The sequence below is a fragment of the Chiloscyllium plagiosum genome, unplaced genomic scaffold (genome assembly GCF_037043375.1).
Source record: "Chiloscyllium plagiosum isolate Xiang-an unplaced genomic scaffold, Cpla_swu_hap1 HiC_scaffold_16, whole genome shotgun sequence".
Classification (NCBI taxonomy): Eukaryota; Metazoa; Chordata; class Chondrichthyes; order Orectolobiformes; family Hemiscylliidae; genus Chiloscyllium; species Chiloscyllium plagiosum.
Window position 1 is genome coordinate 3,658,056 of NW_028270154.1, and position 14,256 is coordinate 3,672,311.

The 14,256-nt window shown below is 42.9% G+C and overlaps 1 protein-coding gene across 4 annotated transcripts in view; it reads left to right on the forward strand.

Moving 5' to 3' along the window:
• Positions 1–14,256, forward strand: part of LOC122556417 (protocadherin-1-like) — a 370,067-nt gene that overhangs the window by 107,770 nt on the left and 248,041 nt on the right. The gene's annotated exons all lie outside the window — the stretch shown is intronic.

Consider the following 14,256-nt stretch of genomic DNA (forward strand, 5'->3'; position numbering starts at 1 on the left):
GCTCCTATTTTCTATATTTCTATGCATCAGGTAAGATGAGAATGATCTTCTACACTGTGAGAGTTGGTGATGGTCAAACTGAGAACTGGCAGAAGAATGACCTTCATCATTAAAGTTCCCAGTACTGTTAGTGACAATATGGAGAGATGGCCTCAAAGGAGACAAAGTTAACAATAATCATCTGTTGAATTTTTTCACCTGCCGATAGGTAGTGGTCAGTTTAATAAAGTTTAATTGCTTTGATGAGCCATTTCTCTTCTACCTTACAAACATGTCTTTTGTCGAAACACAGCCCCACTCAATGACTTTTCTATGTTAATGTTTTAGAGATTTTACAGTCAGCTCACTGAAGTGTGATCTTCACTGAAGCAAAACATTTCTTCCAAAACTAATTGTACGTTTTATCCGGGTCCACCTGTGGTATTTAGCAATGCTATTTTTAAAAAAAATTGTGTGTGTGTATGTGTGTGTGTGTGTTTTAATGACCATGAAATGACATTTGTGTTTAATGAAGGAGAATAAAGGAGGCAGATATATTTTGCTGAACAAATAAGACCATTAGACCATAAAATATAGGAGCTGAATAAAGCCACTCAGCCCATCATGTCTGTTTCTCAACCCCATTGTTCGGCCTTTTCCTTGTCACTCTTTATCCCCTTACTAACCAAGAACCTGTCTATCTCTGTCTTAAATACACCCAAAGACTTGGTCTCCACTGCCCCCTGCGGCAATGAGTTCCACAGAGTCACCATCCTCTGGCTGAAGAAATTCCTCCTCATCTCAGTTCTAAAGGGTCGCCCCTTCACTCTGAGGCTGTGCCCTTGGGTCCTAGTCTCTCCTACTCATGAAAACATCTTCTCCACATCCACTCTATCCAGGCCGCCTGATATTCTATAAGTTGCTTCACGTTTCCAGGAGTGTGATCCTTTCAATATAATATTTATTTCACACTTTCTGTTCTCCTTGTATACCAGCTCCTCCTCAAGCCAGCCTTCCTTCTGGCACCTTTCTGTAAAATTGAGTTATTCAAGAATTTTGACCATGTCATAACTCACACCTCGTTCCCATACCCATCACCCCTGTAATCACTGGCTCTACTCTGTTCCTGGTTTGGGAGTGAAAAATGTGTTGCTGGAAAAGCGCAGCAGGGCAGGCAGCATCCAAGGAGCAGGAGAATCGATGTTTCGGGCATAAGCCCTTCTTCAGGAAATGCTGGTTTGGGAGTGCCTCAGTTATAAAATTCACCAAACTGTCTTCTTCCTCTCCTCAAACCCAGAATCCTCCTGCATTCCTCCAATTCTTGCATATCTTGGTAATCATTATTCCATTTTTTATTGATAATGACCATGTGAACATTCTTAGATAGTGCTATAAAAAATTCCAGGGCTGGTTAGCTCAGTTGGCTGGAGAGGTTATTAGCAATGGAAAGCAATACCAACAGTGTAACCTCACCAGTTGAGGACTCTCTTTCTCAACCTCTCCCCTTGCTTAAGGTGTAGTGACCCTCAGGCTAAACCACCACCAACCATCTCTCTCTAATGCAAGAGCAGCCCTACTATGTGGTAAGATTATGGCAAATTTACCCTTTCCTTTCTAAAATTGCAGCTTGCTTTTGTGTATGACATACAGTGATGTAGTCCTACATTGTCCCTAGTGCCATTGCAAACATGAAATCTGGTTGTCAGTTACGCACATATCCCATGTAAAAGTAGCTAAGATGTGTTGGGACATAAGCAATTGCTACAACGCTGCCTACTCAACAGTGATGTGAAACACCATATGGCAGGCTAAGAAAAAAATAAATCTCTGTGGCTTTTATCTTGCCTTGCTTGTTGAGTTCATGTTTAACCAATTTGGGCAGTGTCATGGAAAAACTCTGAACATTGCTCCTTCTGTGTGTCATCCCTTTCGGTGCTTTAGGGAATATTGATGGAGAGCGGGTCCTGTCTGAGTGCAGGCAGAGTAGGTCAGCTGCTTGAACTCAGAGGTTGGCAAAGTGCCTCTTAATTGGACTGCAGTTGAGTGCTGATTTGTCAGAATGGGTCACTTTTCAGGTGGAAGCCCAATTATTGAACTCCAATCACCCAGTGACATGTTCTGCTAGACCACAGCATTATCCAATTTCTGAAGTCTGATTCTTTTTGACACCCTTAATAAGTGTTGAACTTTTCCAAATTGACCTAGTTGGCAATTTTCACAAGAAATGGATGGAATCACAGAATGTATTTTCTGGAAAGCTGGTACATCAGAATGGGATTTCATATTGCTTGTGAGTTTTAAATCAGCAGTCCCAATAGCTGCAAACCTCAAGATCAGACCTTGGCATTGCCATTCATCAAATGCTAATCATAGAATCGAACTGCACAGAAAGAGGCTGTTCTTGCCATAAGGGCTTTGCAAGCTCTTCAAAAACTGTCAGAAAAAATGTGGTACCAAGAGTCTAACGATGCACATGGAACTACGGTCAACTGTCGGGGAAAATCCCATCTGGTTCATTAATGTACTTTAAGGAAGGAAATCTGCCATCCTAACCTGGTCTGGCTGACATATGACTCCAGACCCACAGCATGTGATTGACTTTTAACCGCCCTCTGGGTAATTAGTGATGGGCAATAAATGCTTGCCTTGCCATGAATGCTCACTTCCCCTGTAAGAATAAAAAACAAATTATTTGAAGTTCTGATGAAATCATCACTCAACTTGAAATGGTAGCTCTGGTTCTTTCTCCACAGATGCTGCCAGACCAACTGAGTTTCTCCAGCATTTGGTTTTTATTCTCTAGCAGATTTCCAGCACCTGCAATTCTTTGTGTTTAACTTAATTTCATTTACTTGCTTGTTCTTTCTTCCTAACACTGCCAATAATTTTTCTCATTTTTGAATATTTATCTAATGCATTTTTGAAAGTTGCTACTGACCTCATTTATAGAGTTCATTCTGCATCGGAACAGACACTGAGTATAGAAATTGATCTCATCTCTCACCTGATGACCTTTTGACAATGATGTTTAATCTGAGTTTCTCACTGAACTAGAATTAGAATCAGGTTTTATTGTCACATATACACAAGTACATGAGTTCAGTGAAAAGTGTACAAAGTTCCCATTTCCAATACTACCTTAGGTATGAGGATACCTAGGTACAAAGTCTTTACTATAAATGTGACATGGTGGCTCAGTGGTTAGTACTGCTGCCTCACAGTACCAGGGACCTGCGTTTGATTCCAGCCTCGAGCAACTGTCTGTGTGGAGTTTGGACATTCTCCCCGTGTCTGCGTGGGTTTCCTCCAGGTGCTCCTCCCACAGTCTGAAGATGTGCTGTTTATGGTGAATTGGCCATGCTAGATTGCCCATAATATCCAAGGATGAATAGGCTGAGTGGGTTAGCCATGGGAAATGTATGGTTACAGGGATAGAGTAAGGGGGTGAGAGTGGGTCTGGGTAGCATGCTCTTCGGAGGCCCAGTGTGAACTTGATGGGTTGAATGGCCTGATACCACACTGTAAGGGATTCTATTAGGGAAAATAAAGAATAGGCTGGGTGGGTTAGCCATGGGAAATGTATGGTTACAGGGATAGAGTAATGGGGTGAGAGTGGGTCTGGGTAGCATGCTCTTCGGAGGCACAGTGTGAACTTGATGGGCCGAATGGCTTGATTCTATAAGGGAAAATAAAGAAATGAAGTTAAAAAATCATCATGATGATCATGATAAAGCCAGGTACAAAGATACCAAAGTACAAAATCTTAGGTACTAATTGGAAAACAAAGACGTAAAAGCAAAAGTTCAGCATTACCATCCTTCTAAAGTAGGGAAGCTGACAAGTCCATGCTGGGATTCCACCTTGAGACCATGAGCTCACTCTGGGATTCCACAAGACTGAGAGACTACCATCACTGGGCTTTTTGTAAACTGTAAAAGAGCAGAAAGGGAGAAACTGTCAGAAGATGTGACACGTTTGGCTTCTTGAGCATTGCCACAGTCACTCCTCAAGAATGGGTTGTGCCTTTTGGAGGCAGAGCCTTGAGTTCTCGAATTCCTTCTTTGAGCATCTCCTTCTTTAAGACTTAAACCAGCTTTGATTGACCCACAATATGATCTCCTTTATACCCTAAAGGTTTGGGTGGGGCTTCAACCCACAAATGTCCAGCTCAGGTGTGAGTCTGCTACGCTGTTGGGTTTGATCTTTCAGATGTGATGGATAAACTGAGGCCCTGGACACTTTTTCAGACACACGTGAGAGCTTCCTCAATCCAGTTAAATTTAGATTGTCAACCACGGATCTGTTGGTAGGATGCACACTTCCAAATTAGAATGTTGAATAATCACTTTCCATTTCAGAAGCTTCATATCCAGTCCTGAGTTTAGCAGCTCTACTATTCATAATGTTCAAGCCTCTGGGCCAAACATCAGCAAGTGGGACTAGTTGGGCAATAGCATATTTTTAGTGTGACAGGGTTGATGGGTTGAAGTGTGTCTCTGTATAACATGATTCTATTGCAGGCTATGTCTTCAGCCGTATTGGTGCTAAGCTCTGGAATACCTGCCCTCAACCTGTCCACTTCTCTACTTCATTTCCTTCCTTTTAAAAATTCCTTAAAACTTACTTCTCTGAATAGATTTTGGTCCTTGATGATCTCTAACTTGGAACAGTGTTTGATCATGTGTCTGCAAGACATGTTACTCCATGACAAGTGCACAACACTCTGACACCAGTAAATGTTTACTGACTAAGATAAACATAGATTGTGTATGAGTGGACACAATAACAAATCATTTTAACGTTAGTGGAGATATTCAGGGCAGAGTTAGACTTTTAAATGACGAGGGACTTGAGGATTAAGGGGGACAGGCAGGAAGGGGGTGTTGAGATACAATTGGACCAGGCATAATCTTACAGCATGGTCTTGAGGTATTGAATAATTTTGTTCCTGCTCATATTTCTAAGGATCTTAAATTGGTGTGTACAGCCATGATCTTACTGCACATATTAAAGGCAGACATTGTGCATAGTGTGTATCTTATACTTTGCTGCAAAGTTGCTTGACTTTGAGAGAGACTATTGGTTGCTGACATTCACATGCAGTCCTGAGGAGGTCCTGCACTGCTGGAGGAGCCAGCTTTCAGGTGGTGCATTGACAACCACTTTGAAGAACATAAGATGCAGGAGCAGAATTCAGCCCATCATGTCGGCTCTGCCATTCCATGAGATCATGATGGATCCTGATATTCCTCAACTTTCCTGCCTTTTTCCCCTTACTGATTCAAAATCCATCTCTCTTAACCTTGAAGAATGTACTTAGTGACCCAGCCTCGACACCCCTGTGTGATAAAGCGTTCCAGAGGTTTAATGCCCCCTGAAAGAAGAATCTTCCTGCCAAATTGCATAACCTGATGTCATGAGATGTAAAAGGTCCCATAGCACTGTCTGAAGAAGATGACAGGAATTTTCTTTGGCCAGTATTTATCCTTCAATCACCATCCTCGTTAGAGATTATCTGGTCATTCTCATTGCCATTTATGTGACAAGACACTGGCAAAGTACTTCATTCCCTCTAAACCACACTGGGACATCCTGAGATCTTGAAAAGTAATGTGGGGGTGGGAGGGGCTGAAAACAAAAACACGTCTTTACGGGTTTACAGTTGACATAAGCCCTGTGACCCTTCCCAACTGAAAATAATGATTCTGATGTAGAAAAGCTCTTGACGCCACACCTCCCAATGTACCGGACACTTCCAACATATTACAGACCCTCTTCTCCTGGGTGCAGTTCAGTAATAGGCAATGTTAATTGCCCCATGAGCTCTTGTAGCAGAAGCCAAACAATTAGCTTCATCTGTTTGTGAGACAAAGTCAGAAGTCACACGACACCAGGTTCTGGTCCATTAGGTTTATTTCAAATCACAAGCTTTCAGAGCTTCTCAATGACCATGGAAACATGCTTCGAAAGCTCATGATTTCAAATCAACTTGTTGGACTATAACCTGGTGTTTTGTGTCTTGTGACTTCTGACTTTGTCCACCCCATTCCAACACTGGCACCTCCACATTGTGAGATGGAGACATTACTGGTAGCATCTGTTTTACCAACCATCCCCAATGGGTAATAACAGGCAATCACGTTATATTGGGGTCCTGGGTGCTGTTCCCTGTAGGGCACTAGTGAACCAGTTTTTTTTTGCTCCCTACTATCCAGTGATTTTGTGGTTCCTAGTGCAAGCCCACAAGCTGGATTAATTAAATCTGGATGAGACTTTATGTTGCTGGCTTGATTCTAACGAGGCCTTAATATCTGTTTAATCCCAGCATGAAAGTGGTAATTAAATTGGAATGTCTATCTAACCAATGCTGCAGAGCAAATGAAACCAATTCTCTGCATGCCATTATTCTCGGAGTGTGGTACCTTCAACTACATCCAGGAGGTAGATTTGCAGGTGTTAATTGACTGGAGCTGTCTCATTTATAGCACTTGTTCCTTGTCCCTGCAGCAGGTCCGATATGTTTGGACACATGTCTGCAGAATATTTTCATCAGAATGAGTGGCATATGATGGGAGGATCAGCTTTGCTAGCTTTTATGAGAATTCCCGAGGGCACTTCCTGGTTACATCCATCACGGTTTCTGATAAACAGTGACTGGACCTGAAACATTAACTGTTTCTCTCTCCACAGATGCTGTCAGTACTGCTGAACCTCTCCAGCACTTCTGTTTTTGTTTCAGATTTTCAGCATCTGTAGTCCTTTGTTCTCTTATATAGCCCCAACATTTTTGTTTGGTGAACAGCATCAGTGGATCAGAAACAAAAACAGAAATTGCAACCACTGTTTTTGTTTCAGTGGGTCTCATCCCCTCGCCTCCCAATGTGAATGTGAAATGGTTTTCCAGTGAGTTCACATTTATCTTGAAATGTGTTTAACCCCAGGAGCATGGGAACATGGCCTTTAGGAGGAGGAGGAGCAGGCCACTCGGCCCTTCTAGCCTGTTACACCATTCAATATGATCGGGGGTGACCTGGTCTCAGCCTCAACTCCACTTTTCCTAACATTAATTGAATGTTAATGTGTATTTCATAGTTAACGTGTTGATTGTGAAGTTTGCTTTTCAGTTAACAATATAGTACTTAGTTATGGTGCTTTATACATCTAAAAAAAGACACATGAGAAAAAGCTGAGCTCTGCCAAAAATGATCAAACTATTTTTTGTGCATATTGGACAAGCTCCAATTTGATTTTGGAAATCTCTGCTGAAAAATGTTTCAAACTCTTGGCTTCCATGAAGAGTGACACCACAGTGAGATGCACATTTCTGATCTGTTCCTCATTTTCTTTGTCATCAGAGGCTCTGAGGAGAAGTCTAAGAGCCTTCGAGCCGAGAGGAGATGCTAGAGTGAGGGAGGAACACAGTTTGATTTCCTCTGCTGAGATATTGAAGGAAACATCCCATTTAAAAACATGTTTTTTCACTTTATCTTGTTTCAACGCGTGGTCTGGCACACATCGAATTTTCATTTCATTGCTGCAGTGAGATTCCTGGGGAGGACAATATCCGATCAGTAAATCCCAGTTTCTTTGAGCCTAAAGTTTATAAATAATTCCCTAATCTCTATTTCACCTCAAGATGTTTACCTGGCCTTTCTGCATGGGTGTTTCACTGCCGTCTCTTAAAGTAACAGGCCACGTGAGAATGTCTGCTGAATTTGGAAATATTTCTGTATTTTTGGTGTATTGATCACATTACTGTTGACAGACCCACATGTTGTGGATGGTTCTTTCCTGCAATGGCCAGATTTAGTTTGTGAAATGTTATAGCACCACCTTCTCCAGAGTTTGCTCGTTATTTTGATCCAGAAGCTCTGATCTTACGGTGAGATAAAAGGCCGGCACAACATTGAAGGCCGAAGGGCTTGTACTGTGCTGTACTGTTCTTTGTTCTATGTTCAATGTTCTGTGTTCTGTATTCTATGTTTGGTGTTCTAAGCTGTTTTGTGAAAAATACCAGGAGCCACTGCAAGTACTGGAAAGCAATAAACATTTCAGCTGAATCTTACATTGGTCTTTCTGCTAAATATACACATTTAGCAGTCACACACACACACACAGAATCACACACACGCACAGTCACACACACACAGTTACACATAGGGTCACACACACACACAGACACACTCATAGTCACACACAGTCTCACACACACAAACAGAATCTCTCACACACACACACACATACAGACACACACACACATAGAGACACACACACATATACACATTGAGTCACAAACGCACACTGTACAATAACATGGAGATCATGTATGTCGGTGGCTGCAGGCATTGATATGTACGTGTGTACAGGCCAACTGCACATTGAACAGCTGAGAAGAGTCTGTCAAGTTCCATTAACTGGACCCAAGGCTCATTTAAGAGCAGTAATCATGTGTTTGAGGTGGTGAAGATCTGTCTGCAACCACTGAAGCTCAGGGCATGTCAGCACCTTGAGGCAGCCACTCTTCTCTGCCCATGCTTCCATGATACTGAAGTTCTTGACCTCCCTGGCAAAGGTAACATTTACTGTCCATCCTTAATTTCCCTTGCAGCAATTGGCTTGCTGAGGTTAAACATCAGCACCCCTAACACCTTCAATCCATAAGACAAAGGAGCAGGAGTAGGCCATTCAGTCCATCGAGTCTCCTTCACCATTCAGTGAGATCATGAATGATCTGATAATCCTCAACTCCACTTTCCTGCCTTTTCCCTTTAATCTTTGATTCCTTTATTGATTAAAAATCTGTCTCTCTCAGCTTTGGTCCAACCACCTTCGGCAGGATGTATTGAGTCAGTGATGTGGACAAAAGTAAAACAATCTACGCTGGTTTTGAAAGATTAGGAGGTGTCTTTCTTGTTATGAGTAATTCAGTATCTCGAAACTAATGATCCCAATCATGGCTGCATTTTAATTGGACTTCAAATTGCTCAGTAGAAGTGCTTTACTCTAATGACAATGGGTCATTCACTTTTTCTGACTAAACGTGGCCTTTGTCTGTCACATGAGATTCTCTCCAGCAGATCACTCAGTTACTTAAATGATAAAACAGTCCTGAAGGATCTTGCTTTTTCTGTTAATCCAAGAGATGGGTTATTCTAGTTTAATTATTTCCCTTGTTTCTGTAATTGGTTTTGCTGAGAGCTGGGAGGAAGAATTAATTGGATTGCGTTCAGAAAATGTTTCATAGATCCATCACTGGAATCACAAACTTAACCCTTAAAATATATCAGACAGGATCATACACTTCCCCCAGTGTGAAGGTGTAGGGTTGAACAGGTTACATAATTTTCGGTGGCTCAGTAGTCAGCACTGCTGCCTCACAGCACCAGGGTCCCAGGTTCGATTCCAGCCTTGGACGACTGTCTATGTGGAGTCTGCACATTCTCCCCTTGCCTGTGTGGGTTTCCTCTGGATGCTCTGGTTTCCTCCCACAATCCAAAAATGTGCAGGTCAGGTGAATTGGCCATGCTAAAATGCCCGTAGTGTTAGGTGCATTAGTCAGAGGGAGATGGGTCTGGGTGGATTACTCTTCGGAGGGTCGGTGTGGACTGTTTGGGTCAAAGGGCCTGTTTCCACACTGTAAGGAATATTAAAAAAATGCAGGTTCGGTTGGCAGTTAGGAAGGCAAATGCAATGTTAGCATTCATTTCAGGAGGGGTAGAATACAGGAGCAGGGATGTACTGCTGAGCTTCTGTAATGGTCTGGCCAGACCATATTTAAAATACTTTGATCAGTTCTAGCCCCTGTATCTAAGGAAGGATGTGCTGGTGTTGGAAGGGGTCCAGAGGAGGTTTATAAGAATGATCCGGGGGATAAAGGGTTTGACATATGAGGAGTGGATAAGGATTCTGGGTCTGTACTTGATGGAAGTTTGAAGGATGAGGGAGGATCTGATTGAAACTTAAGGAATACTGAGAGCCCTGGATAGAGTAGGCGTGGAGAAGATGTTTCCACGAGTAGAAGAGATTGGGACTCGAAGGCACTGCCTCAGTGTGAAGGGATGATGCTTTCAAATTGAGATGAGGAGGAATTTCTTCAGCCAGAGAGGGTGAATCTGTGGAACTCATTGCTGCAGAGGGCAGAGGAAACCAAGTCATTGAGTCTATGTAAGACAGAGATAGATAGATTCTTGATTGATAAGGGAATCAACAGTTATGGGCAGAAGATCGGAGAATAGGGTTCAGAAATGTATCAGCCTGAGTTGAATGATGGACCAGACTCGATGGTCGAATTCTGCTCCTATGTCTTATGGTGTTATGGAATCCGTTACGATTTTCAAGACTGGTGTTATTGTTTGGAGGAATCACCAGTTATATTTTCTTCCCATAATGGAGTTATCAGGGATCAGCAGCATCAGTTGTACGGATCGATTTCAGATGTTCGGACTGTTCTCTGGGAAGAGAAGGTCAAAGAAAGGTTTCTTAGAAGTGTCAAAAATCATGGAGGGTTTGATCTCGATTGGCAGTAAATGGTCTCATTGGAGAGGAAAAGAAACAAGAACAAAGTATTCTGATTTAACACTATTGGCAAATCAGGCAATAGCAATGTGGATGAAGTCTGGTAGGCACTGCCTGAATATACTGATTCAGTTGTAGATTTCAAAAAGGAATTGGATAATAATCTGAAGAGAAAGGAAAATAATTCCAGAAGGTGAAAACTCTGTTTGATCACTTGATTCCGCCTTACCCATTATCCCCCACAGCACCCAGCCTTGTCCCCTAACTCTGCAACCTCCCCTCCTCACTTTCCAACACCTCCCTCCATTCAAAATCCCCACTCTACTCCTTACATAACCCAGAATCCCCACTCTCCCCCTTGCCAGTCTATTTCTGTCTCTCCCCGCTCTCTCTCTCCCCTCCCTCCTCTCTTTCCACTTTTCAAAGCGCTGGTGTCGTTACTGATTCCTGACCCAGTGCATCAACTGAAGAATGAGGATGTTCCAACGATGGGTCATCGGACTCGAAACGTTAACTCTTGTTTCTTGCTCCACAAATGCTGTCAGACCTGCTGAGTTTCTCCAACATTCTCTGTTTTTGTTTCAGATTTCTACATCCCCAGTTTTTTTGTAGTTTTATAAAAGAATGAGGGACCAAGATCGAAAAGTTCCCCCTCAGTCTGGAGATGTAACCCATTCAGGCACTTGTTAAATTGACAGTTTGAGTAATGTTCAGTTACTAGCCTGTTGCAATGCCCTGGGCTGAATGTGGATTCTGTTCCAGTTGACACATTGTACATTCCATGTAGCACAGGGGCAGAAGACAGTCACAGATCCCAACCTGCGGCTGCTGGAGAGATGTCTGAGTGTTTGAATAACCTCACTGGGAGAGTCCCTGTCAGTGGTTTTGGAAATGTTGTAGCACTAACCTGCCCTTTAAACAGGAAGAACAGAAACTTTTCCTGGTTTATCCTGGAAATGTCTTTTTTCTCCAACACATTCTCTCGTACCTCTCAATCTGGCACCTAACCAATAACTGCCTTCCCAGCCAGTCTGCTCTCTGCTAGATTCTGTGGTTTAAATCTGATCCACAACAACGCTGACATTTATTCTGCTCCTCATTCTTACTTAAATCTACACCATGTGCACAGTTTGGGCTCATTCAAGGCAAGTACAGATAGGGCCATTTGTACATACTCACTCTCACACACACTCACTCGAACACACACAAGCACACACACACACTCAAAAGTGCACATACTCAAACACATGCAAACACACACACACAGACACACACATCAAATGCACAGACACATACTCACATTCACACACACACACACTCACATTCACATATGTGCACTCTGTCTCTCTCACATACACACATAATCGTACACACACATATATGCACTCATTCTTTCTCTCTCACTCACATACGCACTCTCTCTGTCTCTCTATCTCTCTCTCTCTCTCTTTCTGTACTCAATTTGCTTTGGGCATGCTGACATGCCAGGAGAGTGATATATGAAGCTTTGGCATCACACTGCTCTCCCAGGGCCCACACTACTCTTTAAAAGAGCCTTCACATGATTACTTCCAGTTTGGGTTACGGAGACCTTCAATGAATACAATTCCCTGTAGAAATACAGAGCAGCAGAGCAGCCAGTCCAGGCTTTGCTCGCGAGAAAGGAAATGGATTGGAAAAACAAAGGGCTGCATACAGTTCACAAGGCCAGAACTCCTTCAATGTATGCTTTCTGTTTACAATCATCAACAATACTTTACATTTATATAGCTACTTCAATGAACGAAAACATTCCAAAACATGTGAACTCAATGAATGCAATGTTTTACTGAGTACTGAGATAGCTGGGAGAAAGTGCCTGACTGGCTGCATTTTTCCAACACCACACTCTTTGACACTGAGATAGTTGTCCTGGTTGGGATTGGAGAGTCTTTTGGATGAGATATTAAGTTGAAGCCGTCCTCCTTCTCTGATTGTGGTATGATTTCATTTCCCAGGATGTTGCCTGCGCTGGAGAGTTTCAGTCAGGAGGAGAGATTGGACAGACTGGGATTATTTTCCTTATAGCAGAGGAGACTGAGGGAGGACTCGATTGAGATGTGTCAAATGATGAAGGGCATAGGCAGGGTAAACAGGAATCAATGATGGAGGGATAAATCACCGGGGTAGAGATTTAGGAGGTGGTTAAAGGTGGGTATGAGGAAAATATGTTTTCAATTGGAGATGGTGGGAATTTGGAAGTCTGCCTGTAAGGGTGGTAGAGGCAGAAACCGTCATAACATTGAAGAAATATTTAGATCTTTTTTTCTCAGAGTTGAAATGTCTAATACTAGGGGGCATGCATTTCAGGTGGTGGTGGGGGGGGGGGGGGGGGGGGGAGGGGAGTCCAAAGGAGATGTGAGGGGCAAGTTTCTACACAGAGAGTGGGAGGAGTCTGGAACACGCTGCCGGGGGTGGAGATGGAGGCAGAGGCAGAGGCAGATACGACAGGGGTTTTCAAGGGGCTTTTAGATAGGCACATGAACATGCAAGAAATGGAGAGATGTAGACCAAGGGCAGGCAGAAGGGATTAGTTTAGTTTGGCGCCATGTTCGGAACAGCATTGAGGGCCAACGGGCCCTTTCCTGTTCTGTACTGTTCCATATTCTAGATGTGCATTTATGATGCCAATGTTTGGGCCAAGTGCTGAGAAATGGGATTAGAATAGTTGAGTGGCTGTTTCTGACTGGTGTAGACTGGATGGGCTGAAAGGTCTTTGACTGTATTATAAATGTGTATTCCCTATCAGAGACTAACCTAGTTATCTGGTCATGGGAACTTACTGTGCAGTAAATGGCTGTTGGATTTCCATAAGCACACCACTTACTGCACTTCATCAACTATTTCCAATTGGCTGGAAAACATTTTGAATGCTCTTAAGTCATGAAAGATACGACATTGATGTAAATTCTTTCTTGCTGATCTTTGAATGTGAAAAGGCCTTGTGACCTTTCCCCTCAAAGGGCTAAATGCCAGAAGTGAGGATGTCCTGCTTTATTAGTGTGATTCTGTGACCTGTATGCAGCAGGATAAGAGAGGGCAGAGTTCAGAGTCAACATCCGACAGATTTGCATTCAGGTCCAGGAGGCACATCAGCTGCAAATTAGCGGCAAATGTGAATCTACAACCTGTGGCCGAAAAATGAAACCAAACAATGCAGCTAATGAGGACGGTGACAGTGTGAAATCCCTCAGGACTGAAGGGGCTGATGGATGGGGAAAAGGGGACTGAGCTAGCAGAGACAGTACAACAGATTGTTGACTGGGGTAGCTGGAGGAGAGGCTACATTCCCCATGGCCCATTCTTAATTCTCACTGTCTGTGACGAATCCTGAAGAGACACTATATTGAGAGCAAGAGACACAGGAGACAGAGTAGATGCAAGCAGGAAATTAATGAGGGATTCGTCCCCACTAATAGAAAATAGTGTAAAAAGAGTCACGTATTATGCCTCTCAGAAAGTTCCAAATTAGTGCGTTTTGTATGTGTGTGTGTGTCTATGTGTGTGTATCTGTGTGTGTCTATGTGTGTGTGTATCTGTGTGTGTGTATATATGTGTGTATCTGTGTGTGTATGTATATGTGTGTATGTGTGTGTGTGTGTGTGTGTGTCTCTGTCTGTGTGTGTGTGATTTTTTTTTGGAGACAAGATATGGCCTCAAATTTCCTAAGGTAGAAGGTTTGCAGCACCATCTGACTGAGGGCTCTCAAATGCTGAGTGGGTT